Below are 16,316 nucleotides of genomic sequence, written 5' to 3'. Positions count from 1 at the left end.
GTCATTATAGAAAAATCTGATAATTATTAAAGAGAACCACCCAACTCACAAATGCTGCGACAAATTAACATGTTGCAACCCTGCTGACACCACCAGCATCACCCTTGAGGGGAAATTGGTGGTGTTCTTTCGTTTTGTTGAGTAGGAGTCAGTTTCAAATTTTCTTCCAAATGTTAACAGGGATAGATGGCACAAATGCAGCAATCCTGGAGACTACCATGCAAGGGGGGCAGGCTGGTTTGATACGGGGCTTCTGCACTTCAGGCTCTCAGTATGTGGGGTGCAGCCTAATCCAAGGGGTATAAGCGGCAGGGTTAGAATATGTATGTTGTGGAATATGGCAATCTGGAACATTTCTGTGGATATTTACAGACAAAAAATATGGTGCCACCTCGGTGATTGTTTCTGTGCATCTTTCTACTTGCTTTCCAAAATAAGCAAAATATCCAATCTCTAAACAGACTGACTACTCAAAAGTACGCAGTTCCTTAGGGAAACAAGGTTTCAACACAATTGTGTCATATGAATGTTTGCCTGTCATCTGTTTGCTCTTTCCCCCCAGTTTTAACTCCATTTTACAGAAGGGCAGAGGTCTCAGTGAGTCAAGTTCTGACAAGTCCCGTGCAAATTGGGGCCAGCTGATGTCTGCACACACAGCAGTGCTGCCCTGGCCACGCACACAGTGCTCCCTGCCAGGCACTGCAGGCACGAAGGACCGGCAGGGCTGACCCTGGAGGAGAGCTGGGAAGCAGGCAGTGAGGCAGAAGAGACAGAAATCCATAGGAAATGAGTCCTCTTTAGCTTGGCTGCCTGTGGGCCAACTTTTAAACTGATTTATACAATATTTTTCCTCTCAGTTCTTGAGTTCTACTGAAAATTATTTTTCTCGCCAGTGATGCTTTCCAGGAACAGACTGAAGTGCTTGCTTCAAAACTCCTGACAGAATCATTTATTTGCTGAACAAGGGGGCACAGCAAACAAGCTTTTTCTTATGTTTTGCTTTAACCTTGCTGATGCCTTTTCAGTGCACTGTGAGCCAAATTCCTCATTTCACTGCTTTAACAAGAGTGTAGATATTGACATGTCCAATCCCACTTTTCCAGGTCAAGATCATATTTCATTAGAGACCAACTGAGCCTGCAGAACTCTGAGTCTATTTTCTCATAAATGCTGATCTCACTGATCTTAGTAGGAGAGCATGTGTGGGTTGGGGGCTTGGTACCTATCTGTGTAAGTACATATTTTTATTTTATTCAGAGATGCAACTACCCTGATGGTTATAATTCTGTCCAATATAAAGCAATATTAAACACAGACCCTGTTCCCACAGATTCATTTTGAATGTGGCTAATCAAATGAAGTCAGTCAGTACTCCTGAGAGTAACAGAAATCCAGAGACGCCAACAAATCATGATTAAAAGTGCAGGAAGCCTCATTAGGGAATGATTGCAGCTTTTCTACTTTGTTTTGCTTAATAAATATTTAATTTCTGCAACAGGCAGAAACAAGAATAAGTTGAGGCTTAAAGAAAGCATTTGTTCTAGTGAAAGTATTTTGCTTGCTAATAGTAATACCACCCAGTGAATAACAAAAGAACTGTGAACTCCATTGATTTAAAGAAGCCCCAGAACTATTCAGAAAACCAAATATATATTTAGGGCCCTAGGCAACATCAGATGCACCCTAGGACAGTAACACACATTCATGATTATGTACAGTGATACCATTTCATGGCTTGTCTGGATGAAATGTATTAATTAAAAATTTGTATGGTTGACATCCAGTCTCTGTAATCTAAATACATGCAAACCTGGGCAATATAGTCCAGACAAAAAGAAGTACCTTTCCACCCGGGAGGAAATAATAAATTCTCTTATCACTCAGCCAATAATGTGGGGTAGTTTGAATACCCCTGGTGCAGACAGCAGGCACGAATAAAGCTTCTCACTGCCCACCTTGCACCCTCCCTGGCAGTGGTGGAAGCACAGAGCCCACCTCTGCACTCTGCCACATGACATCCAGGTAAGGGAAAAATTACTTAAATGAATTAACTGTCAATGATTCTCACAACATCTTTAAATCTATGCTGTGGCTGTGATGCAAATCCTTGATTTAGAGTAATAGTGCCTCATGTTCAGTAACTGACACCCTGCTGCATATTTTCAAAACTAAAGTTTTGGAAAGATGACCTCAAAACTGAAGTTTTAGTCAGCTGCAATAGAAGAGAGAAGATTTCTGCCATTGCTTGGGCTCAAGCAGCCAGGCAGTTACAGTCACTGAAGGCAAACTCTAGCTGATGCAGCTTCTGACACACCTGGAAGTCCATTTGCTTCTTCTGTGTTTCCAAAAAAACCTGAGATCAATAAATAATTCCTATCATCTAATAATAATTAAAAAAAATTGACGTGCTGCTGTAGTTTGGGAAAATATAAATTTTGATGACCTACTTCTGATTCTGTTTCAGCATTGCTTTAATGGTTTGCCTGCTGTCCTCATTGTCATGGTTTGTACCACTGCCCAGGAAAAATCTACTGCAGCAGTGTACTTATTCATGATGAAAATTCCACATGACTAACACTCAGGAATATTAGAACCAGCCTGTACGCATATGCACTTAGAATTACAAATTTTAAAAGCAAAAATAAAAAAATACCCCTGTAACTCTGTCTTGACCTTAATAACCATAGGAGTGTTACCAGTCTGGAAGTGTATATATAACTTTCATATCTAAATATATATGTATCTCTGTATAAATACTCATCTGAAGACTTTTATCTGCCTTGAGAATTTAAACCAAAATATTCAAACAGCAGTCCTTTGGCCTTTAGGTAGACTTCAACAGCTAAAAATAGCCCAGAATCCAGAACAACAGCACAGCCCCAACAAAACCAGCAGTTATTGTTTCTGCTGGAGACATTGCCCAACTTCCCAGCCCTGCTCCCGAGCTGTGCTCCTCGCTGAGCTGTAAGTACGGCAAAGGGCAGCCGGCAGCCCCAGACAAGATCAGCTCCAGGCTCGCTGGAGCATAACCGGAGAGCAGAGCTGTGCCAGGCGCTGGCCGGCTGGAACTGCGCTGCTTCCAGGGGCAGCTCCTTGGAGAGAGCTCAGCTGTGCTTTCTGTCCCTGGACAGAGCCAAGGGCAGCGCTGGACCCTGCCAGTCCTGCGGGGGAAACTCCAGGAGTGGCTGTGCTGTGGGATTTCATGTAGGGGAAGCCCAGACTTACAGGAAGGGCAGACTGTGGTTTGGGAAGGGACAGACCCTCTGGACCTACAGAGCACTGTGGGAACAGCTCTTTATTTAGCTTTTATTCCCACTGAGCAGGCTGTTCCCCCGAGCAGACCCAAACACTTACGTGAACCCTGTATAAACAAGGTTATAGAGCTACTAATGTTCTTTAACTATGAAGAGATAATACCGACCATGAAACCTGAGCGGCTTTTTCTTGTCTCCTGCACATATGAAAGATGGCATTAAAAGAGATTAGTGTAAACCACTTGCAATTTCCTTTATGCAATAAAAGATTTTCTTTGCTTGGAATTTTCCTATTTATGGTGTGTATTTGGACTCAGTATAGCATAATACTTCCCTCAGTATCCCTGCTTTTAATGATGCTTGCAGCATTTGAGCCATTCATCAAATTTGACAACTGAAACAGCTAGGAGTTAATGGGAGCATGAGCAGTTTGACAAACACAGTCTATTTGACAAGGCTGGGGTCAGGACTAAAAGAACTGCTCTCGGTTAAATAAATAGAAAAGCAACAAAGTAAAGCAAAATCTCTGCAGCCATTTATCAACTTTAAAAGCCTTTTTGTTATAAGAAACATAAAGTGAAGCTACACACAGAGATGGGAATTAAAAGGGGTTGAAAGAATTCAGCTGGCTTCTTTCTTAGGTGAAATTAAAAAGCTCAGTTAAAACTGAGGGATTTTGTCCATAAAACTGACACGCAGTTACATAATACCTAAACCTACACTTTAGAGCCCTCTGCTTCTGAACTGACTTACTATTTTAAAGAACCCAGGCTTTTCCTAGATAACAGATTGATTCAGGTGGCACTGAAAGTAGAGCAGTATCGCCAGAGACGACTTTCCTGACATCTGCAAAGCAGGAGAGCACTGTACAGGCATGTTCAGGAGCACAGCTGAGACTCCATCCATCCACTGCTGCTTCAATAACAAATGTACCTAAGAGCAACCTGTGCAAGGGGAGAGCCTGCAAAATATCAGAGCTTTGCCTTAAGACACAATACTGCCTGTAGGAAATTCCTGGATGTCAAATGACTCCTGGAAGCTAATAATTAGTGCAGCCACTAACTTCCTGGCTTTGCTTTTTTTTTTTTTTTTGCTGAGATTGGTTTGGGCTCATCTGGCTTTTCCTCTGTCCAAGACCCTGAAGGTTCTTGGAAAAATAGAAACAGTGAATCTGTTCTTCTGAATCTGAATAAAGTGGCTTTCAGAGCATGAAACACACATAGAAAATAAAGGATAATTTCACTAACTTTTTCCCCCCCTTTTTTTTAACGAAGCGCACATTGGCAAGCAAAATCAAATCATTACTATTCTGGCTTTGGTCTTGCATCCTATATACCAAGATGGTCTCCAGGCATTATAGTGTTGACTTCAATGAGGACAAGACTGACTTGCCTGTGATTCAGCTTTCCTGCTCTTTAAATTTGGGAGTGATATTATTCTCATGACTAGATAAGACAATACAAATTTAGGCACTGAGAAATTCTTGGCTATTTTCGCTGTGCAGAATAGTTTATAATAATTTCCCTACCATCACTTTATGTAATCATTTCTATCATTGTCCAGAAACCACCAGTACCACTAGGGAATTTCCATCAGAAGGAAGTAATCTGGCAAAACTCAGTATACTTTTGCAGTCCTAAAAGTTTCAGGAAAGGTCTTTATGACTTTGGAGCTGGACATGTTGCCAGGTGAAAAAATTCCTTTTCTTCTGAGACTTGTCCATCCTTTCTATTGCTTTCATGCATTTATGACTACTGGCACTTTGTAGATAATAAAGAAAAAGTCATGTATCAAGGCACAAAGACAGTAGAATGACTACAAATAGTTATAAAATTTACAGATTAATTCTGTGCATCTTGTTTCCATAATAATGTCTCATTTTTTCTTTCATAAAGCAATTTGTACATCTAAATAATATACTTAACAACTCCTATTGCTGCTGGAAAATAATGAAAGACTGCTTTTCCTGGAAGTGATTGATTATAGACTGGATAAATGAAATAATTTTACCTCTTCTCATTAGGCTTTGAGCAAAACACCCATTGCAGGAGTACTGTGCAGCCATTTGGAGCTAGGAAATGTATTCCATTTAGCCTGTCAAACACAGTTTAATTTCTGTTTTAATTCTGCCTCTTTCCCAAACCTCCTTTTCAAGACTACACTAATATAACCTAATTTTGACAGAGCATTCTGGACTCTGGGCAGCTCTGACTCTTGAGCTCTTTTCCATCTGGAATGGGTTTTTCATCTGCTTAATACCAGAGCTTTCTGGTTTGTTTGGTTTAGTTGTTTTGCAATATAGAACCTACAGTCATCTTATAAAATAATTTATAGCACTCATTTGGCCTCCTTTTTGGAACTTTCTATTTGGGAAAGAAAATCAAAAACAATCAAAGCAAGCTCAACCCTAGTCTTCCTTTTAATAAAAATGTTTTTACCCAAAATACTGATGTGGATGCCTGAAGACTGCACTCTCCTTTCCAATGTCAACAACACAAATGTCTTTTCTAATGGACATAATTGTAACTTTGTGTCATGGCTGCATTGTGTTTTGTGGGGTTCTTTTTCTCTTTTCAAAAACATAAAAATATGATAAAAAATGTTCAGTGTGCCAAACATTTAGGGACAGGATTGTATCTTATCTTCTGTCAAGTGGGACACTGGAACAGAGCACAAGAAGAGTAATGCTAATTTTAAGATTAAACTTCAATAATGCAATATATTGAAATTGCATTATTGACATATTTTTGACTCACAAAATCACATAATAGTGAGGTCTGGATTCAAAGAGTCGAGAGATCTTTTACAGCCTCATATGTCTTGTAAATGTTTTATGGATGGAATTATTTCTCCATGCTATACAAAGAAAATACCATTTCACAAAGGCAGGTTTGTTATCTACTTGAATATTGGTGAGCTTTTTTTGGTTTTGAAACTCTGTGATCAGCATTGTGCTAAACTGCTTAAGGAAATCAACCCCATTCATGTTTTTGCCCTCTTTTCTTAACCAAATTGAGTTGGTGCTGAGAGATTATCACTACAACAATAAAAGTCTTCTCTTTAGCCTAGTCCTGGGCAAGTGGAGGCTAGGATCAAGAATCTACTTTCACTTTACAATATTGCTGCAAGCAAGTTATAATAATAGCAAAATAAGAAAAAAAATAGCAAATTGGTGGTCGTGCTGGTGTTGGTGGTTCTCCATAGCTGGTCTATGAGAAAGACCCCTGAATAAAAAGCAGCCTGCATGAGGCACAAAGAGTAAGAGAGACAGAAGGACAGAGCAGTTTAGCACAGTCTTGCTTTGACTAAGAACAGGATAAGACTGTCAGACCCTTCATCTATCCCCAAATCAAGAACTAAGAAAATATATGAGATATAAAATATGAAGAGCACCTTTCTGGTTTTCAGGAGGTACTATTGCAATTTTTGGTTGTATTTTACTTGAAGAATAGCAATTCAGTACACATCAAACACACTGTTTGCTATCTCTGTAATTTAGTGCATTAGTAGAAAACACTACTTTTGTGCCAGACCAGGTTATGCTGAGTAATAAATCTTCTTTTAAAACCACGTGTCTGTATATGTACTTTTTCATGGAGAGAAACTGTAAAGTAAATTTACTGGACTGTTACTGATCTCCTAACATCTACACAAACTGCTACATTAGAAGCTTTTACTGTCCATGCTGCACAGGACACAGAGCTGTGCTCAAGCCAGGCTTCTCTCTTGTCAATCTTGCTACTATTTATTGTTATTAAAGTCCCAGCAATGCACTAGGTCTTATCACACTGCTAACAGTGGCAGCCCTGTCCCATATTACAGAAGGCTTCTGAGTTTCAATTTTACTAAAATTTCTACGTCACACAGACCAGGTAAAGACAGACACACCACTAGCTAAGTGTTTTTAAACTATTATTAAAAGTTTAAATGATGGGATGAAATTTTAAGTGTAGTGGCTCTGCTTTTTTTATGACAGCAGGCAGAGAGAGCTTTTCATCAGAATTGCTACAGTCACAAGAAGTTACTTGCTTTAATCTCAAAATATTTTGTAGCTAGAAATTTTCAGCCAGACTTCTGTAATTTTATGACTTAATTATGGTTGTCTTGATAGAATAAGAAAAATTTATTAAATGAGCTAGACATTGATCTAGATTCATCTAATGTAAAAATTTACATAGAAATTAGTGATTTGAGATGGTAATCACTTCCCCCTCCTTAATCTATTCTGTTGGGTCAATTAATGTGGTCATTAGAGACTATGTGCCCTTTAAGCCAGCTCTGAGAAAGACCAGAGCAAAACCAGGCTGCAGTAAAAGATATTCTGCAAGGATGCTGGCACTTGGGTCATGTGTTAGAGTTCTGAAACCTTTCTTAATGTACTGCAGATGTTACTAAGCTTTGAGGCTTTTTAGCTATGTTTTCATTTACTGTTTAGGTGGTCACTGCATTATAGGGTTGTCAAGAGAGCTTTTGAATCAGCTTAATATAAGAATTATTTATATTAATTCATACAGAAGTAACTGAAAAGACTTAAAGAGTCAAAATATCAGCTGAAGGCATTCTATCCTGAATTCTATAAATCAACAGACAGGACACAGTTCATCCACCTCAGCAAACAGTTTTTATTTGTATGCCAAAATTGTCACTGCTGGTTAACCCACTGATGTGTTCGGCTGGAAGAGAAGAACTGCTACAACTGGGGTCTCCAGAGTCAGTCACAAAACAGATGTTCCAGAGAGACTGAAAAGTAGTATCTTCAAGTAAAGACTCATAAAAGCTTCCTCTTTCTTGTCCCCAAGCCTTTCCAGTCAGAGAAAACTCTGTGCTGACTGTATTTCTACTGATAATTATGGTTTTTTAATTCAGCTTTCAGCCTTCATAGCTGTTGTCTTAAGGAGGAGCAGGGAACTGAATCCTGTTGTGCATGAAAGGCAAAAAACACAGGGACTACGATTTTACCAAACACTGCTTCTTCTTTGAATGTTAGATGGAAGTGTGACTGCATTTTGCCTGTAGCTGCAAACACAGCTAAGAAATCTTATACTGAACTCAATGGAACCTTTTCTTATTATACACACTAGGGCACTGCTGATGTTCAAAGTACTGCCACTGTTCTTTTGTGCTGCCAAGCAGTCCCTAGAGGTTATGGCTATTATTGCCTAAATCAGGCTCATTTGAGAGGAACTAATTCAAACACTGATAACCTGAGCAAACACTGAAAGGAGCATTAGAAAACATGCAGGAAAAAAAAAGAAAAATGGTGCTGAAAGTTTTTTGCCCCTGATTCTGTTAATAAAATAGGCTACTGGGCTCATTCTTCTGATTATTTCTCTTACAAGGGAGAGGAATGGATGGAAGGAGAAAGTGACTGTAATCCAGAGGAACATCCTAGAGAACACCTCCAAAGCATCTGGCTATTAGTATTAATGGGGATATCCTTCAGAGAATGACACTGATGTAAGACTTGGAGCCTGCTGCACCACAAGCTCTGCCTTTGACTTCAACTAATTAAATAGTAACTATTTACCTACAACTCAGCTCTGGTTTTATGTAAAGGAAGAAAGGAAGAAATCAAATCCTGATATCGTAAATAGAAGCACAGTACCCTTGAAACCAACAGCAAATGCGGACTTAATCTTAAATAATTGCCTGTTCAATAAGAAATTCTGAATTAAATCTGTATTGATAAAGACATTAGCTACAATCTAAATCTGCATATGTGTGTTCATATGAGAGAGCTTGTATATATCATGCACGTAGGCTATAAAAATATTCTACAAACTATTCATAGCCCAGCCTGCAATCTCCTGCCATATATGAAAGTTAGATCAGGGTTAATGGTCAAAACTGTGTTGGAAGAGCAAATATCAGTTTTTCTTATAAAATTTATATGCCTTGGTCAAGTAAGATCACCCCAGTACTGGAGCTGAACAAAATCCTAGTACGAGAATGTTCTATGCCAAATCTCAAACCACTAGCACAAAAGAATGTAATTTATCAGATGCATAGGAAAATACTATCTGACAGTGCCAAAAGTACTACTATTCATTACATATCTAAAGGCTACTGATCAATAGAGAGCACTATGCTCTTTCATTCAATAGATTCAAGCTTAACTGATTTTCATGGCTTCTTGAATGCTTTTATGACTAACAAGGCATGATCCACATAGTGCTTTGTCACCGATTTGCAAATAATCTAATAAAGCGACAGTAATAAATCACAAGTATCATTAATAAACCACCATCAAACAAAGCAGCACACTGAAAACAATGTGGAAAATGCACAGATAATTCTCCAGCTACTTTGGGGAGTAAACAGGCTAAACACACAGTACTACTGAAGAGCGGCAAATTCAATTAATAGTAAACATATACATCTAAGCTGTTAGAGATTTCCTATTGCAGTTGGCAAATACTGCTTCTGTGTTTCTTCAGGGCAGGTTCATAGGGAGAAAAAATAAGAAAAAAGGAAAAAAGGAGATGAGAAAAAACAAAACTCAAATTGAGTAAACCAGTGCTTGGAACACAAGAATATAATCCAGTTTGGTGATGCTTGTATTCTGTTAAAATAACATTTTATGCCTGTTTACATTATAATTTTGTACCTCATAAATACCTACAGTAGCTAGAACTGTCAGTGGTGCCACTTCAAAGGGCAGTGGCCCTAGGAACAAGATCTTTGAGGTTTGGCCTAGCCACAGTGTGGTTAAGGTTATGACAATGTTTCTTTAAATCTAAAATCTAGCTGGCATAAATCCATGAAAAGTACACATACCTTCAAAAGCAAAATTCAGGATTAATTTACTTACCCTTCAGGTGGGGATTTAATGAAAGCTGGGCATTTAACATCATAACAAGCTTCCACAGACTTCATAGAAAAATACAGCTCCAAGATACATACAGCAGAAGCAAAGCAGTCGTTTTGACTCCATCATCCCTACAGAAAATGCATACAAATAGAAAGTATTTACTTGAGGTAGAATCCTAGAAACACAAACTTGTAGTTGTCACACAAGTTAAGGTTGGGGTGAATGCTAGACTTTGGTAGCAATTTCCTCTGTAGTGAATGGAAAGTCAAATTACTTAGCTTTGGACCATTTTGAATTAAAAACTTAAAAAAAAAAATTCGTTTCTTTTGCTTTTAGTTCCCAAATTTAGCATAGAAGTGGTAAAATTACAAGGGGAAGTCAGCTTCCCTGGAGTTTTTGCCCTAACCAAAATTTTTTGTAAATACCACAAGAAAGCTTTGGCCTATGCTATTTTCAATTCAGCATTCTAAGGCATTAATTCTTCTGATAAAAGGATAATCTGAATTCTTAAATGTGAATGTGAATCAAATTCCAATTAAAATCTTTAGGTGCTTTTCAACCACTTCTCTGTTGATCCTTGAGCAAATAAATGTTTGTGTCAGTGGCTTGAGGAAAAATACATGATTAAAGCCAATACTAAAACCATCTTTCCTCTCAGCCTCAGAAACAAACTTTGATTCAACACTAATAACCACGGAAAAGAAATAAATTAGGTGGTGGTTAACAGAAGAGTGAATAAGGGTTTTCTCTCTGAAGACCAGAGGACTAGACTTTGGTTTGTTACAGCAAAGGGGACAGGTATTACAGATGGTTATTTACAGGCAAAACTCCCAGACTCCAAGGTAAACCATTCCCTTTTCATCTGCTCTGGAGAAACACAAGTCCTAAATTAATACTTATTACTTTTAAGGTGGTGAGGAAAACTGGTGAGACAGGACTGGGGAGGAGCTGAGGGAGGTAAGGAAGCCACTGAGCTGGAGGCAGGACTGAAGGAGGGAGGGAGCTCCTAGCAAGCCCTACTGGCACCTTGGAAAGCCTAATTCCTCTCTGCAGCAGCCTGAAGCAGCAACTCATGTCCCCAGCAGCTTTCACATCCCATTGGCCACATCTGGGAGCATTCAGTGGGTGTCTGTGGAGTTCTCTTTAGAACACCAATACACTGAGACAGCAGTGGGAGAGGGGCTTACCCCTCCCAGGAAAATGCTGTGGTATGGGGGTGCACAGCAGCAGCTCCCACATCCATGAGCTGGACCTCAGTATCTCTGCATGCATTTAAGGAAAGAAAAACACTTTTGCCCAAGTTACTGCTTCTGGATATTGCTAATTTTACCAAAAGAGATTATTGGTCAAAATCCTTGAGAGAAAATTAATTGATATGAAAACAAAAAAGAAAACTCATTTATTAAAAAAAAAAAAAAAAGAAAGAAAAATAAAATAGGAGACCTTAAGGAAGTTAGTGTTAACAAAACAAACCTGAAGCTTAAAGTCATAAAGTGTGACCGTCACACCTCTTCTTCAGCATGTGACTTTGTTATTTTTTATTCAGAGGTCACTGCTTACTTTAAATGTGACTTCACCTTTTGAGCAGAGATGGCCCTGGGGGCCAGATACTCAGCTGAACCACAGATAGATGCACCATGGAAGTAGATATTTATAAAACAGCTAAAATGTCTAAAACCATTTGAGGGCAGAGTTAGGTTGCCTGCTGACATTTGCCCTGCACATACTTCCTATACAATCATTTGTTTTAAAATGGTGTCTTTCATTAGTTTAGTTATTCACTTAAGCCACAGAGTTGCTGCTTTTCTTAATGCTTATTCTTATATCTGCAAATGAGAAAAGAGCCTGCAAAATCTTAGCTCTTTCATTTTCAGGATGAACCCCTTCACAAATGCTTTTGATTGCAGTGACATTCATCTCTCCCTTTCCCCTTCTCTCTTACACTTGTCCCTTCCCGTTTAACAAAAGCTTAAAAGAGATGAAGAGTTTGTGTCTTTACACTTCCTACTCCAAGACAACGCTTCCCAACATCTACCAGGCAGGCCTAAAGTATAAAAAAGCCCTGAGCCTTTTCCTCCTGAGCAGAAGACAATATAGGAGAGAGCTAATTTCAGGAATCCCATCTCCTTTCCCTGCCTCAATTTCAACACGATGCTTTGATATTTCCTCCTGAGATTCTTGCTCCCAACATGCCCCTGATGCGCTGCCACTGAGCAGCACTGCAGCTGGACAGGGAAAGGCTCAGAGCCAGGAGATGTGGTGCAGCAGCACAGCCTTGCCCTCCGCGATTTCCTGCCCGGCGTGCCGCCAGGTTTGCTCCTGGGGTGACACTGGTCCCATTTGGGGCCCACACGAGGCTCTCTGTGCTGTTTAACCCCACGGTCCTGGCAGGAGGCAGGGAGGGAGGGAGGCAGGGAATGCCGGCGCTCCTTGGAGAACCAGCAGCAGGGCCGAGCTGCTGACCCTCCTGCCCCGTGACACTGCAGCGCTCGCTGCCTGCTCTGGCTCCAATTAAGTCAGCGTGGAGGGGATCTGAGGGGGCCATGGGGAGGGTCTGCTGGACCCACACTCCTGTGGCTGTGCTGGAAATTAATTCCCACATATGTGCTGCAGATGGGCCTTTTCCAGGCTGCAGCCTGCAAATAAACTTAGTAGCAGTTGGGGAGGGGAACCAACAGAGCCTCGTGTGCTTTAATGGGTTCTGTGTTTCTGCGTATGGGAGTATTCCCTCCCCTCTCTAACCCATACAAATCCTTCTGCAAAGTCCCATAAACAAAGCTATGGATATAATTTTGAATGAGAAACTTGCCACCAGGGAAAACAGCGGTCAGGAAAACACAACATACCTTTTTCGCCAAGAGGGCGTTTTGGTGTGTTTTCATAGATTAAAACCAGATTTGGCTGGTTGGAGCAAGCAGGCAAACTTCTGACCTTTTTTTCACATAATAAACCACCCCCCTCTGCCCAGCCCTGGTACCTTACCTGCCCTAAAATAGCCAAGTGGAGCCTGGAGCCTGTGAGGGAAGCTACCTTCATCGCCAGGTGTGGATGTGTGTCAGCACAGCACAGACATGTCCATCCCAGAGCCCTTGTGCCCTAGTTCGCAGCTAATAAAGCAGTCAAATGTGTGATTAGCTTTATGTTTTCAAGAGCTGGCCCTCAGCAAGACCTGAAATTAAACATCTACAGGAATGCTTTTCTGGATCAGCCCCATAGTATTCAGTAGTTGTTGGTTTGAGATGCGAGTATTCACCAGAAAAAGGTTGTGGCTGAGAGACTAGGGAACTTTTAAAGCAAAACATGATTTTTACAGTTCCAAATGGAGTTCAAAGTGAGGGAAATCTGCATGGTTCTATTAAGTTTAGCCAAGCAAAATCAATTTGAAGAAAGCTTCCTATTTCCAAATCTTCACCTAAATGCAATCTGGATGCCTTTTTTGTTGGTTAAATAAATGCAATGAGATAAACATGATTACTTCTTTTTAGTGGCTGCTGTGCTCAGTAACCTTCGAACCTGGAGTTAAATAGATAAGGCAAAAAATGAGGTACCTGAATTATTTGAAAAGTCATTTTTAGCCAACTGGCTACCCTGTATCAGGGGCTCTAACAAAACATGGGAGCAAGTAGGGAGATGAGGGCTGAGGTCTGGGGTGTTTGCACTGCCAGCCCTTCTGTGAGAGACCTCTTTTTTTCTGCTGAATGCATTCAATTCTTGGCAACAAAGAGCACATATGTAGATTTTAGGTGGTGTGTTCATGGTTGCCAAACAGACCACACTTCCATTTCTTATTCAAGAGGGTACACAAATCCACAAGCATCACCTTTCTACTGGTCCAGATTAATGTAAAAAGCTTAACTTCAACTTCTTTTTTCAAGATGTAAATGTAGCAAGGAGGTTGTTGATAGAAATGTTGAGGGAGTAGTAAAGACAGAATCCATTTGTTAAGATTTTCTCAGAAAATAATGAATCACTGTAAATTTGAGCTATTTAATCAAGCATCAGTAATAGTCTCCCTTATAATTCTGACACTGCTGGAAAAATCACATCATTGCTCACATTAATTCTGGGTATTTTCTCTTTCAGAATTAAATTAAGAAGCAAAACCAAAAAATTAATTTACGGCTTCTCTCAGTGGTCTATAAAATAAGAGTAGAACAAAACTGATTATCCGACCTTTTGTTTGGTACTTTGGAAAAGCTGAAACAAAAGAATGGGAAACAAAAAAGGACTCCTCCTCCCAAATCAAGCACACACAGAGAAAAACAATGAGAAAAACAAAACATATTAAGGTAGTACAGAATCTAGGGCCAGGAAGTCATCTCAGACCCACAGAATTTCTGGGTTTCTCTTTTCTTAATTTTCAAATCCATTTGGTGTTAGCTATATACGTGGGCCAGTGTCTGTGAGGATGCCAGTGGAATATGGAAAGGACTGAAGGAGAGGCTGTTTTGAAGCCATAACTACTCAGATCTTTTCTGTTTGCTTTGGCTGTTGGAGCTGTGGTAGGTATTTCCCATTTCTAGTCTTCACACCTCTATGATGTTTGGGTTGCATGTCAGAAATATTTCAGATGCTGTGGATGGAGACTTCCTCTTGGCCCAAGGAAGGAGAAGATAGTTTTTCCCCTGTGCTGATCAGGAGACTTCACCTATCATTCCAATGGCTTACCTTTGTGATGCTGGTGTTGGTGCTTCCACTGGCTGCTGTAGCCTGGAGCAGGGACCTGTGAGCCTAAGCCTTGTGAACTTTCAAAATTAAAAAAAAAAAAAGCGGGAAAAAAAAAGTGTAAGACTCTCAAACTTGATGGATGATAAAAACAGATCTTTTCATTTAAACCCATAAAAACTCACTTTCTCCTGGCCACTGCCACTTGGAAGTCAAAGGTAACTAAAGCTCAGCAAGACCTGTCCAGGATTTGGCTCTCCCTTAGGCTTGCAGGTGTGACCCTCACAGTTCTGTGATGGACTCTGCTCCACCCACACAGGAAAATCTGTCACTCGTGGCCCCACTCCAGGGCAAGAGTCTCACTGTAGCACATTTCAGTACAAAATTTGCTTACCAGCTCATGCTCACTGAAGAGCTTGCAATTTACATTTTAAAATATTACTTATTAAAACTGCCTCAAGAAAACACTTTGAAGCAGTGACCACACCAATGCTAGGCTTCTGACATAAAAATATGAGCTTAAAAATGGAGGGAAAAGAATCCATGTTACGCTGGCTTCCCACATCTGGTAGCTTGCTGTCTGGTTCACATTGACACACCTTGTCACTGCAGAGGTGGGTCTCCCCAGCAAAGCCAGAGTATAAAATATTAGGATTTTGTAACTCTCTGCAGCCCCACAAAGCAGCCTAACAACCCCAGCTGACCATTTGTTCTGCAAAATATACCACAATAAGGGTAAACGCTGCAGGTTTTGGAAGCGGAGGTTAGAATTCAGAACAATTTAGGGATGTCAGTGCCCACAGTGTGCCTGCTGTGCTTGACAGGGACCTCCTCAGTAGGGGAGGCTGCTGGCATATGCATTTCACTTTCAAACACACATTACATGTTTTAAACATTTTCTTCTGGCCCTCATTATGCTCATCCTTGGCTAAAAAAGCTTGAAAATTGTTTTAAAAATGAGAGGAAGAAAGGCATTGCCCCTCTATACCTGCATAGAACTCTCTTTCTTTCCCACATTTTCTCACTTCCTGTCTAGTTCTCCTTCTATCTCCTGTTTTTGTTTGGTTTTATATTCTCTTATTTTCATCTGTGATTATTTTCCCATCTCTTTCTCTTTGTTACTGCCTTTTCTCATAATCTTCTCTTCATTGCTACTTTATTTTACCTGCCCGTCAGCTCTTTCACAATGTTTTCTCCTTTCATTTTCCCTATTACTCTTTTCTTTCTGACTTTCAAAACAGCATTATCACTTTTCCACTTTCCTATTTTTCATTTCTTTTCTTGGTAATGTATTTTAGAAAATAATATTTTGCTCAACTTCATTTTTCCTCTGTAGCAAATGAGGTTAAATTCCTGCTCTCTTCTTGGAGGGGAAAAAAAAACCCCAAACGAACAGTGAAAAGTTAGTGGAAAGACGAAAAATGTGGAGATGACATGTCAATGAAAAATACTAGTTTAGCTTACTACTCATGTAGATATTGTCTAACACAGGCTTTTTGCAAAAGTCATCTTTCCAACATAACAACAATTCTTGTATTTATTTTTGAGCCAGTCAGCAGCTATTTCTTAAAGTCTCCTGAAAACAC

General features: G+C 39.9%; 1 long non-coding RNA gene across 2 annotated transcripts in view; it reads right to left on the bottom strand.

Moving 5' to 3' along the window:
• Positions 1–15,037, bottom strand: part of LOC146439294 (uncharacterized) — a 31,042-nt gene extending 16,005 nt beyond the window's left edge. Inside the window, exons 1-3 of one of the 2 annotated variants that reach the window (XR_014850738.1) lie at positions 14,916–15,037; positions 14,734–14,810; positions 10,066–10,193 (exon numbers count right to left, since the gene is read on the bottom strand). This is a non-coding gene — a long non-coding RNA (uncharacterized LOC146439294). Of the gene's footprint in view, positions 1–10,065; positions 10,194–13,047; positions 13,174–14,733; positions 14,811–14,915 lie in introns of those variants that run through there. The other variant, XR_014850737.1, reaches the window with a different exon arrangement.
• Positions 15,038–16,316: the final 1,279 nt, after the last annotated feature.

This window comes from Lichenostomus cassidix, chromosome 3 (genome assembly GCF_008360975.1).
Source record: "Lichenostomus cassidix isolate B80296 chromosome 3, HeHo_3.0, whole genome shotgun sequence".
Taxonomy (NCBI): domain Eukaryota; kingdom Metazoa; phylum Chordata; class Aves; order Passeriformes; family Meliphagidae; genus Lichenostomus; species Lichenostomus cassidix.
The sequence above is the reverse complement of the archived record's forward strand: the minus strand, read 5'-3'. Positions and strand labels throughout refer to the sequence as shown.